Raw genomic sequence first — 16,292 nt, 5'->3', positions numbered from 1 at the left:
AATATTATTACCTAATAGCTTCTCAAAATTATTATATTTACATTTTTTACCTGTACAATTTATTGAGATAATGGATTCCATATCTGTGCTTAGTGTTTTCCTTATCATAAACTGGCTCTTCAGTTGTCAGGAATCTAGAAGTACCTGCTTACTCTAGATTTCCAATTCTCAAGGTATTTAGACTTGACCAAGTAGACCCCAGATCTGCTCTGTTTTTCTAATACGCACGCTTCATTAATATACTTCTAATGAGCTTTTATCTATAAAAAGCAGCATACGCTTGGTAGATAATCTTTTTTAAGGATTCCAGAAAGAAGATGATTACTCATCATTCCACCACCCTGAGAGCAACTACTTCTTGCTCAGTGGTGTTCAAATGAAGGTGTGAGTCAGTATCAGTCAAGGTAGTACGTAGGCAGACAAGGTAGTACATGGGAGGACAAGGGTGTGTAGGTAGGCAAAAATACTTGGGCTGTGATTCCAAAACCTCTAATTCAGTTGGTTGGGGGGGAAACCAAGGATCTGCATTTTTAGCAAACCCTCTGTCTGGGTGGTTCTGAGATATATGGGTAGCAAACCACACTGGGAGAAAAAAACTTGTCTTTTTCTATGCACTAAAAAAAAAAAAATTGTGCATAGATATTTTATATATATTTAAATATACTATGTTTATATATGTGTGTATGCTTTTATATGTAGGTTGACCTCAACTGTTTTTCTCATTTAACATTATCAGCCTCTTCCGCAATGGTAATTGTTCTTTGAAAGCATGAATTTAATGATTTTATAGTATTCCATTCTATAGATGTAACATAATTTTCCTACTTTGGGGGCATTGATATTGTTTTCCATTATATATAAATAATACTATTGTGAATATTCCTGGGCTTTGTATCTCTGTATATTTCCTTGGGGTTGATTTATTGGAAGCTCAAAACACCTGAATTGTCCTTTTAGACTCTGCATGGGAATCACCCACTTGTTTTCTAGCTCACACTCTGCAGCAGCAAGAGAGAGGCCTATTTCTTTCCTCTACGGGTGGAGGATACAGTTTATCAATTAATGACCTTTCGAACACTTCTCTTCTAAGATATTTGTCTTATAAAGGTTACTTTGGCCTCCTTGTGCAAAAAGCTTTATTATGTCTTTTAACCAGCACATGTAATTCAACTGTAATTTTCTTGAATATTCTTATGCCAACTTCAAAATTTGAACAGTTTTTACTTAACGGGGTACACGTCTTTGCTGCTTCAAATTATGTTTATGACTGATGTATAGGGTAGGTACTTCTGTCCTCACAAAGATACCAATTTATAGTGAAATGTAGCCGTTCTGTCCTTATTGATTGATGGATTTGTCAGGTAATGAATGACTCAGAGTATCTTTTCTTACATGGGAAGAATAAAAAGAAAATGCTAGTAATGCTTCAAATGCTCACTCTTGGCAGGATAAGAGTAGAGTTTGGGCATGGTGGGACATGGGGTAAGCTCAAGAAATTCTTGTCTTCCCTAGTAGAAAGTAAACAATGCTTAAAACTAGAAAATAAATAGTACTTTGAGCAAATCATGTTAAAAAGAAAAAAGAGGGATTGTAGTAAATACCAGATGACAAGTTACGAGTGGAGGAAGGGATCCTTAGTGGAAGGTGTACGGGGTGTGAGGAGGGATGGTCAGAGGACTACTGTTTTGTTTTTAATTTTTTATTTTTTATAAACATATATTTTTATCCCCAGGGGTACAGGTCTGTGAATCGTCAGGTTTACACACTTCACAGCACTCACCAAAGCACATACCTTCCCCAATGTCCATAACCCCACCCCCCTTCTCCCAACCCCTCTCCCCCCAGCAACCCTCAGTTTGTTTTGTGAGATTAAGAGTCACTTATGGTTTGTCTCCCTCCCAATCCCATCTTGTTTCATTGATTCTTCTCCTACCCACTTAAGCCCCCATGTTGCATCTCCACTTCCTCATATCAGGGAGATCATATGATAGTTGTCTTTCTCCGCTTGACTTATTTCGCTAAGCATGATACGCTCTAGTTCCATCCATGTTGTCGCAAATGGCAAGATTTCATTTCTTTTGATGGCTGCATAGTATTCCATTGTGTATATATACCACATCTTCTTTATCCATTCATCTGTTCATGGACATCTAGGTTCTTTCCGTAGTTTGGCTATTGTGGACATTGCTGCTATAAACATGGACTACTGTTTTTTTACAAGCCTAACAGTACCAGTTCTAGTTGCTATTTTGAACGGTTTATGTGTGTATATATTCATTTAGTTTAAAAATTATATTAAAACACAACTCGATATGATTATTCTAAATAAATAAATAAATATTTAGAATAATCATGTCAGTTGCTGGTTTCCACACGGGTGCTTCAGGTACTTGACAGTTCTCCTCAAGCCTCTTTTACATTCCAGGCTGGGGCGCCTGGGTGGCTCAGTCTGTGAAGCAGCCAACTCTTGATTTTGGCTCAGGTTGTGGTCTCAGGGTCGTGGGATCGAGCTCTGCATCAGGCCCCACGTTCAGCAGGAAGTCTGCTTAAGGATTCTCTGTCCCTCTGCCCCTCCCACTCATGCTCTTGCTCCAAAATAAATAAATAAATAAATAAATATTTTTTTAAAGAGAACATCCCAATCCTTTCTTTATATTGCAAAGAGACTTCAAAATGCAAATGTGAGCCTAGCATCCCCCTACTTGAAATCTGCCTTACCCACCATTTGCGACCTAATCTCTTTCCACAGTGCCATTCATTTTTGCAGCTGCAGCCACATGGGCCTTCTTTTAGTCCTTTGTCAGAGGTTTCTGTTGTTGCACAGTCTTTGGGAACTTCTCCCTCTGCTTGGAATGTTCTTTCTCCTTCCCACAAGTTAACTCTTACTAGGCTTTCAGATCCCAGCTGTGCAGTCACGTCCTCAGAGAGCCCTTCCCAGACTTCCCACTCAGTAGCTTATTATTCTAACAGCACCTGCACCACACCTTCCTGGTGTGACACTCAAATTTTTGTTCTGTTTGTTTATTTGATTAATGTTCCTCTTTCCTGCTAGCTCCGCAAGCTTTCCAAGAGCAGAACTGTGTCTGATTTTGTTGCCTTTTGTGCCCTAGCTCCTAGCTCATTGCCTGGAGCATACCAGGCACTCAGTAAATAGTTGCAACTGGCTCAATTTCCCTTGCCATCCTGTTCTATTAAGATACAATACCTTATTCTAGAGATTTTTCCGGATCAGTATTAAAAGCAAAGAAAAATCCCCACCCTTACTCTCTGAACTAAAACTGGAGAGGAAAAGAATGGTTGTCTGTGACCCTAATGAGGCAGATCCTTATAAATAATAATTACGAAGTTTTAACTTTGTGTACTATATCTGTGGACAGATATCTAGCATCAGAGAAAGGACTGAGAAAAGTTTCTGTGCCTAAGAAATTGGGATGTTGGTTTTTGCTGTGCATGGACAAGTCAGAAAAAGGTAAAAAAGAATGAGAAGAGAAGGCCAAGCACCGTGCAGGAATCTGGAGCTCCACACAGGAAACTGGGAGAACCTTAAAAACACAGGTAGTCTGACATTCAGTGTGATGGTAGCTGTGTTGCTTGGAGTAAGTCCCTCCAGTTACCCCCAAATGTCTTTGAAGTTTGATAGACACATAAGATTTAAGAAGTCTCTCCCCAACCCTGCACACCAAATGAGAACAAGTTCTGAATTCCCTGACCGGGTTGACCTGGGTGGAAAAGGGACGGCCATGGGAATCTGGGTGACTCAGTCCATGAAGCGACCGACCCTTGGTTTCAGCTCAGGTCATGATCTTGTGGTTGTGGGATCCAGCCCCATGTTGGACTCCAGAGTTGGCTTCAGATTCCCTTTCCCTCTCCTTCCAGCTTATTCGTGCTGTCTGTCTGTCTTGTCTGTCTCTCTCAAATAAATAAAATATTTTTTTAAAAAAAGGGGGCAGGGGGAGAAGAGGGACAGAGCAGAAGAGAGAGAGGGAGACAACCCTGAACTAGTATATTCACAGGAGCTGGAGTCGGATGAACACAGAGCCTAAGTCTCTCAGGAATTTTCAGAAATTGTAAGGAGGGCATTGACCTTTATGTAGCCCATGGGATGGGGAAGGAGGAGGGGTATTGAGCCAGTTTCATGTGTATCTTAAAGGGCAGGGCAACTTTAACAGCAGGATACAGATATTTCTGTGCCCTTGACAGACATTCTAAGGATTAAAAAGCTGTCATATTCAGGATAATAAGGAAGTTGAGGGAGGGGTGCCTAAGTTTACCCAATGTAAAAAATATTCCCACCCCTAAATAAAGCTGAGAAACACTGTTGTTCAGATGTCAGCATGCTAATTATACACTCAGCAGACATGGCAGGTACAAAGATTAAATTCGCCCATGAAAAAGTAAAAGGGGAAAGGCAAGGGATCGAGTTCCCCAGCTGTATAAATCCCCCTGTCACTGCCAGAAACTGTTCGGGCAAACTCAGGTAGAGCTAAGCAACATTTAGTTTGGTGTCACCAAGTGAAACCAAGGTTATTTTGTCTAGGTCGTTCTCTACATTGTTGTGGCTTCCAGAGATGATAGGTTTGTCTAAATGAGACCATATCTCTGTCAAACATCCTGGACCGAAGCTGACCTTGTAGAAGTACCCATGTCTGGGTCAGCAACCCAAATGCTGTTCCTAAGCCTTGCTGTAGAACACATCTTCATACAGCTAGTAGATACTGGGACATGATTGATTTTCTCCCACTTTCCTCCCAAACTTCATAGCCCTAAACTACCTTCTACCACTCATCTACTTTCTGCTAATCTGCTTTCTGTATCTCTATATTTGCCTATTCTGGACATTTCACTCTAAACAAGGAAGAAATATACCTTTCTTTCACAAATACTTCCCAAAAATGGCAAAAGAAAGAATACTTCCCAATGTATTTTATGTGGTTAACATAACATTGATGGCAAAACTTAAGGACATTAAAAGAAAGGAGAATAATTACACGCAGCACCTTGATGGCTCAGTCAGTTAAGCGTCTGCTTTAAGCTCAGATCATGATTCTGGAGTCCCAGGATGGAGCCCAGCATCAGGCTCCCTGCTGGGTGGGGAGTCTGCTTCTCCCTCTCCCCCTGCTCCTTCCCCGCACTCCTACTCTCTTGCTTGCTCACTCTCAAAAAAAAAAAAAAAAGGAAAATTACAGTCCCAATTTCTCTCATAAAAACCCTGAAGAAAAGAATTAGTTAACTGAACCCAGTAATGTATAAAAAGAAAAAGACATCTTCACAAAGGGAGTTTATTCAAGGAATGAAAGATTTATTTAACATTTCAAAATCAATATTATTAATAACTTTAACAAAATAAATGGAGAAAAGGGGGTAAGATGATCTCCATAAATACAAAAGATTTTCTGATAATATTTTTAAAAAAATATTGATTTGAGGGAGAAAGCATGTGAGTGGGGGAAGGGGCAGAGAGAGAGGGAGATGGAGAGAATCTCAAGCAGACTCCCTGCTGAGCTCAGAGCCCAATGTGGGGATCCATCTCATGACTCATGAGATCATGACCTGAGCTGAAACCAAGATCAAACACTCAGCCCAACTGAGCCACCCAGGACCCCCTCTGATAAAATTTAATACCTCTCTGATAAGAATTCTTAGCATATTAAGAACAGGAAGGAATAATCTGATGAATAGCTACAAAATAATAGAATAAATATTACACACATTTAATAATAGAATATTGAAAGTTCTCCTCCTGGGATGAGAAACAGACAAGGATGCTCATTTAATACCCCTTCTATACAACATTGCTTTGAGAGTCTTAGTGTAGTAAGGCAAGGAAAATGAATTAAAGGTATAAGGATTGGAAAGGAGGAAATAAAACTGTCATTGTTAGATGGTATGATTGTGTACACAGGAAAATCCAAAAGAATAAGCAGATATCTTGCTAGGATTCTAAGTGAACTTAGCAGGATGTCTGGATCCTCAATCAGAATGGGGAAAATCAATTTTATTTCTATATTCCAACAATAAACAGATTTAAATTTTTAAGATAAAACCATTTAAAGGAACATCAAAAAACTAGAAATAGGGGTACCTAGGTGGCTCGGTGGGTTAGGCTGCTGCCTTCGGCTCAGGTCATGATCTCAAGGTCCTGGGATTGAGTTTCGCATCCGGCTCTCTGCTCAGCGGGGAGCCTGCTTCGCTTTTCTCTCTCTCTCTCTGCCTGCCTCTCCGTCTACTTGTGATCTCTCTCTGTCAAATAAATAAATAAAATCTTTTAAAAAAAAACTAGAAATAGATCTAATGAAAGATAGGCAAGACTTAATTGAAAACTATAAAAGATTATTGAGATACATTACAGAAGACTCAGATACATGAACTGTATACCATGTTCATAAATGTGGGATATTTAGTATTGGAAAGATGTCATTTATCCCTAAATTTATCTGTCATTTCTTGGTGTACGTGGAAGTTATATGGGTGTGAAAATAATTTTCACAGTGTGAAAATAAGGTGCTCAGTTGTGATTTAGACATTTTTCTATATGTACATTACACACCAATGAGGACTTAAGAACATTTTTTAGTTGTATATTAATTATATCTCAAAGCTGAAAAAAATGGGGGAACTTTCTTAAAGAAAAGATTCTAGACAGATTCTAGACAGAATTCTGTGGTGGTTATACAAGCACCTATCTAGGTATTATATGAAATTTGCAAATATGATTAAAGTCCCAATCCAGGTGACCTTACGATACAGAAATTATCTGTGTAGATCTGATCCAATCGGGGATGCTATCTGAAAGCAGAGAATTTTCTCTGGCTAGTAGAAGAAAGGTAAGTTAGAGAAGTCTGCAGCATGAGAAGGATTTGGGAGTCCATAGCTGGCTTTGAAAATGGGAAGGGCCACATTCAGGGACTGGAGAGCGGTCCCTGGCCAGTAGCCAGCTGGAAAACAGAACTTCGGTTCTTTACAACTGCAAGGATCTCAATTCTGCCAATGATGTGAATGAAGCATTTTCTTCCCCAGAGCCTCCAGATAAGAACTCAACCCTACTAATACCTTAATTTTGGACTTGGGAGACCCAAGCAGAAAATTCAGTCACTAGCTCTCTCTCTACCCACCATGGACTCCTCTTGTACAAAATAGTGAGATAATAAATGGGTATTGTTTTAAGCTGTTAATTTTGTGGTATTTTGTTATGCAGCAATAGAAAACTAATGCAACCGCTATGTAATTTTAAAAATATTTTTGTTTTATTGAGATATAATTCACATACCACAATTCACTCCAAGTGTACAATTCAGTGACTCTCACTATATTCGTAGAGTTCTACAACCACCACCACATTCAGTTGTAGAACATTTTCTTCACCTCAAAAAGAAACTCCTCCGTCTTGAGCTATCGCCCCCTAGCTTCCCATCCCCCTAGCCCTAGGAAACCACCAAGCTACTTTCTGTCGCTATGGATTTGTCTATTCTGGATATTTCAGATAAATAGAATCATACAATGTATGATCTTTTGTGTTTGGTTTCTTTCACTTAGCATGTTTCAAGGTTCATACATGTTATATCTATGTATCAGAACTCCATTTCTTTCTGTGACTGAATAGTAAATATTCCCTTGTAGGGACAAACCATATTTTGTTTAGCTATTCATTAGTTGATGGAGCAGGCTCTTCCTTCCTCCCTTCCTCCCTTCCTAACCCCCTCCCTCTAGCCCCTGACAACCACCAATCATATGATATAAAATAATAAAAAATATATGGTAGGGGCGCCTGGGTGGCTCAGTGGGTTAAGCTGCTGCCTTCGGCTCAGGTCATGATCTCAGGGTCCTGGGATCGAGGCCCGCATCGGGCTCTCTGCTCAGCAGGGAGCCTGCTTCTCTCTCTCTCTCTCTGCCTGCCTCTCTGCCTACTTGTGATTTCTCTCTGTCAAATAAATAAATAAAATCTTTAAAAAATATATATATGGTAAATATTAAATGAGGTTCTAGGACAGTCTATTCCTTCCTATCTGTGTCTTTCTAGAACAGTTGTTTAGCACAGTGGTAAGAGAGTGATCTTTTAAATTCCAGCTGTATCACTAGTCGTACAAAGTCCCTTAATCTCTGATTCATTGTCCTCTCATTACATTGGGTGATAGAATAGTATCCATCTCACAGGGTCATTGGCTGGTTTAAATGAGTTGATAAGAGTATAACCCTTAGAGTAGTGCCCAGCACATAGTAAGTCTTCAATAAATGCTATCGAAACAGTATCATGTCTAAATTATATCGATTATAAATGCCTTAAAAACAGGGCCCCTGCCTTCATTACAGCTAAGTGTAGAGCCTGCTCAAGCTTTCTCTACTTGCTTGGCTCAGCAGTATTAATTTATTAGCAGATGCAGGCATTGTCTTGCTTGCTGGTTTCTCCATCTGCTCTAAATTTAGGACTAAATAAAGACACTTGGGTAGGGGGTGGAGGAGGTTTTAGAGATCTCTGGTCCAAATCCATTGGGTTTTTGTTTTGTTCAAAAGCTGTAATCCTGACAGAATTTAGAAGCATCTGCTGAAGACCATTTTAGGCATGTTTTGCAGAAATCGGTAGCATCTATTTACATGTTATGTGCATCTGCACTTTGAATCTTCAACCATTTGGATATAGTAATATCCTAACTGGTGTTCCAAATTTTATGCTACTTTATATATGGTGATTCCTAAGTCATAACAGATGGATAGTAAATAAATTGATTTATGAGAAGCAATTTTTCAATCTTGGTAGTTAGAATAGTCACAATCTTACAATCCCAGATTTGAATAAGGATGGCTGAGAATAGGGCATCATAATTAAACTTTACATTTGTATGTGCATAATAATACCTTAATCTGTATACCTTGTTTAATGCTTACAAGCACTTGGTGAGGCAGGCAGGTAAGGGAATATGATGAATTCCATTTCATAGATGAAGAAATTGGAATTAAGAGGTGTTAACTGACTTGCCAGAATTTACTAAATGGTAATAAATGGCAGAGCTGAGACTATGGTCAGGTTTCCTAATTGCTAGCCAGTGCCCTTTCCATTCCGCTGGCAGAGGAAAAAGTTAGGAATTCCTACTTTCTTCCATCAGGTTTTACAGCCCGATTCTACCAAGGACCAGGCAGTACTTGCCAGCAGCGGTCTGTGTGTGAGTCTTCAGTAAAGCCCTGGCCCGCCTTGGTCAGTCTCATTTTGAAAATGCTGTAGCCTCATCCCCCTGGCAAAGAGGATTTCCGCCAGGCAAATGTTACAGGTCACAGTGTTTAATGGCAGGGTTAGAACTGAGAAACTTTGGAATTGAAAGATCAAAAACAATCATTGATTAAATAATTTGAATAATGGGGGAGAATCTTCTAGTCACCACTCAATCTCTTCTTCTCACCTCAGGCTAACGATACCTATAAAACACGATGTAACGTGGCTGCAGAAGGTATTTTATGGACGGAACTTCGAGTAAAAGCAATCCTGGGCGTTTTGCAGTTTGTTTTCTCTGAAAGGGAGCCCCCCTCCCAGAACTGCCAGAACTGTTTATCATTGCATAGAGGAGAGGGAGTAGGATTAGAAGTAGAAAAAGAAGTAGCCTGAACATCCAGTTGATGGGGACTGCCTCTGTGTGGTTGAGAGTATTTATACTGTAAAGGAGTTGGCTTGAATGGCAGAGACAGAATGACTAAAATCTCTATGCAGTTAACATATAAAGTCTGACCCGACAAGTATGTACTGGCATAGGCAAGTATGAAGCATTTGATGTTGGGCGTAGAAACAGGTCAAGAGAAAGCCCGTGTAAAGGATCCACATTGCATAACATGCCAGTATGATAGGAGTCTATATTTCAGAGAACTAAACCCAAATTGAATAAGCCTAAACAACAATTTATTGATTTCTTGTAAGTCAAAAGAACAAGGATGGTACCAGCATCAGATGCAACTGAATCCGGAGCTCAAAGGATATCAGGGTTTTCCCCTCTCTCCTACCTTTTAACTCTGCTCCCCTCTGTTTATTATCCTCATTGCTTCTGCAGATGGCCTTCCTCTATGGAGTCAGAGAACATGGTTGCCAGCAAGGGCAGACAGATGCTGCATCTTAGCCTAGTAATCTCAGCGCGAAGAACATGACTTCCATGTATAAATTCCAGAGAAGGATTGTGATTGGCCAGTGTAGGCCATGTGTCCTCCTGTGGACCAGTCTAAGACTCAATGATGAATTCCATTTCTCAAGGGCTCAAGACTCAAGGGCAACCGAGGACCAGAAGTGGTCAATTCTTGCTCATGTCTCCACATTCAGATCAAAGCAGATGGAGTCTAGTTACCAGAAAATTGGTGGCGAGGAATCTGCCTGGGCTAGCACAGTCCACTACAGCCATAGTTCCCCAAATTACCTGAGGATAAAAATCACCTTGACCCTTGTTATAAAACAGATTCCTAGGCTCCCCACTCAGACTAATAGATTCAGAATGTGAGGAGAGATGGATGGTAACTTGGATATTTAACAAGTATTCCAAGTGTGTTAGCTTCCTGTTGCCACTGTAACAAGTTACCAAAATCTTAGTGGCTTAAAACAACATGAAGGTACTGTCCTATAGTTCTAGAGGCCAGAAGTTCAAAATCAGTGGGCTAATGTCAAGTGGTTGATAGGTCTCTTTTCCTTTGAAGGAGGAGAAAACAGGCTCTAAGAGAAGAACCTTTTTGTCATTTTCAGCTTCTAGTGGCTTTCTGGTGGTGTTCCTTGGCTTGTGGCCCCTTCTTCCATCCTTATAGTACAACATTCCAATCTCTCCTTCCATCATGACATCATTTTTCTACTCTGACTTTTCCTGTGTCCCTTTGATGAGAACCATCATGATGACTTCAAGGCCCACCAGAATAATCCAGGATTGTCTTCTCACCTCAAGATCCTTAACTTAATCACATCCACAAAGTCCCTCTTGCCATAAATTGTAATATTCATAGGTTCCAGGGATTAGGAATGGAGATAGTGGGCTCCTACTCATGCTACCATCCTACATAATTATTATTAGGTAAATTTGAGAAACACTGCAAGGAATGGCTAATTAATCTTAGAACTACAATGTAAATATTCCAAACCACAAATATACTAGCATAGTTCATTATTTAACTGTGTATAATATACAGATGCCCACCAGCTGACCCAAACACCGCATTTTTGCATGTATCAATAATTCATGCCATTTTATTTTTGGTAGTAGACCACTCAATGAATTTCCCACAGTCTATTTGTATATTCACCCATGGATGGACATTTGGCTTATTTCCTTTTCTGTTTATTTTGAATAAAGCTGAACATTGGTGCACACAAGTCTCTGTGAAGATATATGTTTTCCTTGGGTGGTGATAAGTATCTACAAGTGGAATTGCTGGGTCATATGATCAATGTATATACCACTTTTAAAGATACTGCCAGACCATTTCCCAAAGTGGCTATAACCATTTTACTCTCTTCCTAGCACTCCCAAGTACTCCACATCCTTGTCAACACTTAATATGGCAAATCTTTTTTTTTTTTTTTTTTTTAGCTATCCTTGTGGCCATGAAGCGGTATCTCATTGTGGTGGTGTTGGGTTTTTTAAAGTAAGCTCTACACCCATTGTGGGGCCCGAACCCATGACTCTGAGGTGGCGAGTCACAGGCTCTACTGACTGAGCCAGCCAGCCCCTCACTGTGGTTCTAACCTGCATATGAGTGAGCCTCTTTTCCTGTGCTTTCAGTCATTTGTATATCTTCTTCTGGCATTTTTGAGATTCTATTAATGCAAATGCCCTTGAGGCAGCAGTGGTAGTTCCATAGGGGGTGGTTTCTACCAAGTGAGGCCTTGGGAGGAAGGGATGACAGTAGATGAGGTTGGGGAGGCCTGGGGATAGGTGGGGTTTGTGCTTAGGGCAGAGTGAGGAACAATGAGGGGCTCCGGATCCGGCAATGGACGTGATTGACAACAGGGTTTGCTTTGGCAATCACTCGAGATCAATCGGCCTATGGGATTGCATTTCTAGATCCCTTTTGCCAACCTCACTACCGCCGGGCAAAAATGTCTGAGAGCCTTGGGGAAATAAGTTTGCCAAAAAGGATGGGACAGAAGAACAAACATTTGACTGATTCCTGAATAGAACTCACTCGATTCTCACAACAGCCTTAAGTTTCTTTCGAGGATAAAAACTCAGGAGGGGAACTGCTGGGTTTCAGGGATACTTTGTCCTATTTCCATAATGCCAGCTGCTCTCCGAAAAGACTTCCCAGTTTATGTTCTGCTCCCACCAACTGCACCTTAAACAGGGTGCACACCCACTGTCAGCAGGAAATGGTAGCTGATTCTCCTTTTTCTTTCTTCCAATCTGAAATGGTATTTAGCTTTAATTTACATGTCACTGATTACTAATGAGCTTAAACATCTCTTAGTAGACTTGTTAGTCATTCAGATTTCTTCTGTGAATTGCCTCATCATATCCTAGGCTCATTTTGTTTTCTGTTGGATTTTCTATCTTTTCCTTAAAGTCATCTCAGAATTTTAAAAGTATTATAAATCTTTATTTTGTGTTGGTTTTGAAGATCGACAAATAACTTTTCCCAGTTGATCACCTATTAGTTGTAATTATGATGGCTTCCATAAGACAGACATAATTTAATTTAATCAAATCTATGGATTTTTTTGGTACCCTTATAATTTGTATATTTGGCAACTTTTTTAAAGAAAATTTTCCCGGGCGCCTGGGTGGCTCAGTGGGTTAAGCCGCTGCCTTCGGCTCAGGTCATGATCTCAGGGTCCTGGGATCGAGGCCCGCATCAGGCTCTCTGCTCAGCAGGAAGCCTGCTTCTCTCTCTCTGCCTGCCTCTCCATCTACTTGTGATTTCTCTCTGTCAAATAAATAAATAAAATCTTAAAAAAAAAAAAATTTTTCCCACTCCTAAAGTCCCAACAATATTCTTCTACATTTCCTTCCACTGGCTTTATGATTTTGTTTTTCAAATTTAGGATTTTTTAATAGATTTTATTTATTTCTAAGAGAGAGAGAGAGAGAATAAGCATGGGGAATGGCAAGGCAGGAGGGAGAAGCAGGCTCCCCGCTGAGGAAGGAGACTGATATGGGACCCCATCCCAGACGCTGGGATCATGACCTGAGCCGACGGCAGACGCTTAACAGACTGAGCTACCCAGGCATCCCTCAAATTTAGGATTTTAATCTGTTTAAGGGATTTTTTTTTTGCATATGTTATGAGATTCAACTGAATTTTTCTCCTTAGAGCAAAACAATTTTTCTATCTACTGAATAATTCATCTATTTCCCACTGATTAGTGGAGTCTTTCTATCCCAAGTTCACCATATTAATACCTGCGCCATTTGCTCTTGCTATGCCAGGAACACAACTGCTCTGATGATTCCAGATTTGCAACGTGTCTCATTATTTGGTAGGGTGCATCCCTCCCCACCCCCTTTTGCTCTTCTTTTCAGATGTATCTCAAGTATTTGTAGAAATGTATTCTTCTGTTTATATTTTAGAATCAATTTTCTTCACTTAGGATTATGATGCAATTACATTTAATTTATAGGTTAATATTGGGAGAATTGCTGTTTTTATAATGTTAAATTCTTCTAGCAGTGAACATAACAGTATGTTCTTGTTTATTCAGGTTTTCTTTTATGCCTTTTAATTGAGTTTTACATTTTCATGTGCCTTATTGGGTAGTTTAATTTCTATATATTTTATAGTTTTATAACTACTGTAAATGGTATCTTGTTTATAGGGTTTGAAGGTGTAGAGGAATGCTGTTGCTTTCTGTATGTTTCCCTGCTATGTGGCAACCGTCCTGAACTTGTGTGAGATCTAATAATTTGTTAATTCTCTTGGGTTTTCCATGTAAGTGACAATAACACATTTCTCTCTTTCCTTCCAACCCTTGAACCCTCTCATGACATTACATTGGTCAGTCCTCTATCTCTAGCTCAAACAGCAGTTGTGGCTAGCAGGTCTGTTTTGTTTCTGAACTAAAAGTGATCACACCTGGGGTGCCTGGGTGGCTCAGTCACTTCAGCGTCTGCCTTTGGCTCAGGTTGTGATCCCAGGGTCCTGTGATTGAGCCCCACATCAGGCTCTCCACTCAGTGGGGAGTGTGCTTCTCCCTCTTCTCTGCTTCTGCCTGCTGCTCCCCCTGCTTGTGCACTCTCTCTGTCAAATAAATAAATAAAATCTTAAAAATAAATAAATAAATAAAAGTGATCACATCTAAGGGTTCACCATCTAGAGTCTTTGACCTCTAGATCCTCTTTTAAGGGGCAACCTGATTAGGTCAGGCTCACTAAGATCAATCTTTCTTGATTAATTAATTGTATTTATTTATAAGATTTTATTTATTTATTTGACAGAGAGAGAGAAAAAGCATGAGTTGGGGGTGCGAGGGGCAGACGGAAAAAGAGAAGCAGACTCCCTGGGAGCAGGGAGTCAATGAGGAGCTTGATCCCAGGACCCTGAGATCACAAACTTAGCCAAAGGCAGACACTTAGCCAACCAAGCCGCCCAGGCACCCCTTGATTAATTTAAACTTAACTGATTTCAGAACTTTAATTATATGTCTAAAATCCCTTCATATCTTTTCTTATCATATTCCTTTGCCATATAATGTGACTAATCACAGGAGTGATATCTCATCATATTCACAGGTGCTGCCCACACTCAAGGGGAGGAGATCATTCTAGGGTTTATCTCTGTGGGGCTCATATTAGAATTCCACCTACCACATCCAACTCAGATTCAGGACTGTGTAACCTCATCTGTGTAACATCTATATCTCCTTTCTGTCATGTCAAATCTCAGTTCTCAGTAACACTAATATAATTCCTCCTTTGCTTTATCCTGCAATACACACCACTAACAGTCTCCGAATAATAATGCCAAGACTCTACCACCAAAGTGATTGTCAAAAAATAGGTTTTAAGATGTGTATTTGTATGTTTGTATTGCAGTTCTTTTGTCCTTAGGCTATGTCCCACTAGGGATGTGGAGTCCAATGCCTTGTTTTAAAGTCACTTCCATGTGCCAACAACTTCAGAGACTGAGGTTCATTTGTTTCAATTTGTCTTCACTTCTTAGGGATTGCTTTTTAACTTCAATTTAATTTTATTTCATAATTATGCTAAAGATTTAAGTAGTTTTACAGTGAAATTCACACAACGAGGTACATTTAGAACATCTAATTTCTCACTCCTTGTCTCTTTCCTCCTCATAAGTAGTTTTTAAAATTTTTTATGACTTAGTTTCCCATTGTTCTTCAATATCAGCAAATATATTTTTATATAATTTATATATATATATGTTTATATCTGATGGGGCAAGGGAATCTCACCGTGATTTCAATTTTTTTTTTAAGATTTTATTTATTTATTTGACAGAGAGAGATCACAAGTAGGCAAAGAAGCAGGCAGAGAGAGAGAGAGAGAGAGAGAGGGAAGCAGGCTCCCTGCGGAGCAGAGAGCCCGATGCAAGACTTGATCCCAGGACCCTGAGACCATGACCTGAGCCAAAGCAGAGGCTTAACCACTGAGCCACCCAGGTGTCCCACAATTTCAATTTTTTTTAATGGTTATTTTTCTGTTTAAAGTTTTCTGTTTCTCCATGGGTCAATAGGTATTTTCTGGCTGTGTATCCCCCTCATCGACACTTTCAAATTTATTAGTGTGTAGTAGTTCATAATCTTATTAAAAATGTCTATTTTGTCTGTAAATTATTTTTCCTTTTAATTCTGTTTTCTGTTTACTCGTGTATCTTCCTGCTTTTTTATTGATCTTATGACAGGATTTTTTAAAATCATCTTTTGATTTTGTTGTTCATATTTATTGCTTTTCCCCTCCTCCCCAGCACCTTGTATCATTGATTTTTGCCATATCTTTATTATTTCCTTCCTGTTTATTCCTTTGGGGTTTGGCACTAAACACTTAGCTCATTTGATTTCAATATTTTTTTTTTAAAGATTTTATTTTATTTATTTGAGAGAGAGAGACAGTGAGAGAGAGAATGAGTGAGGAGAAGGTCAGAGAGCGAAGCAGACTCCCCATGGAGCTGGGAGCCTGATGTGGGACTCGATCCCGCAACTCCAGGATCACGCCCTGAGCCGGAGGCAGTCGTCCAACCAACTGCGCCACCCAGACGTTTCAATATTTCTTATTTGTTAAATAAATGTTTGTAACACTGCAAATCCCATTAAGTACTACCTTATGTACACTTTGACACATGGTGCTTTCATTATATTTTATAATTTCCCTTATTATAATTCCTTTTCT

This window comes from Neovison vison, chromosome 3 (genome assembly GCF_020171115.1).
Source record: "Neovison vison isolate M4711 chromosome 3, ASM_NN_V1, whole genome shotgun sequence".
NCBI lineage: Eukaryota > Metazoa > Chordata > Mammalia > Carnivora > Mustelidae > Neogale > Neogale vison.
Note: the sequence above shows the minus strand (reverse complement) of the source record.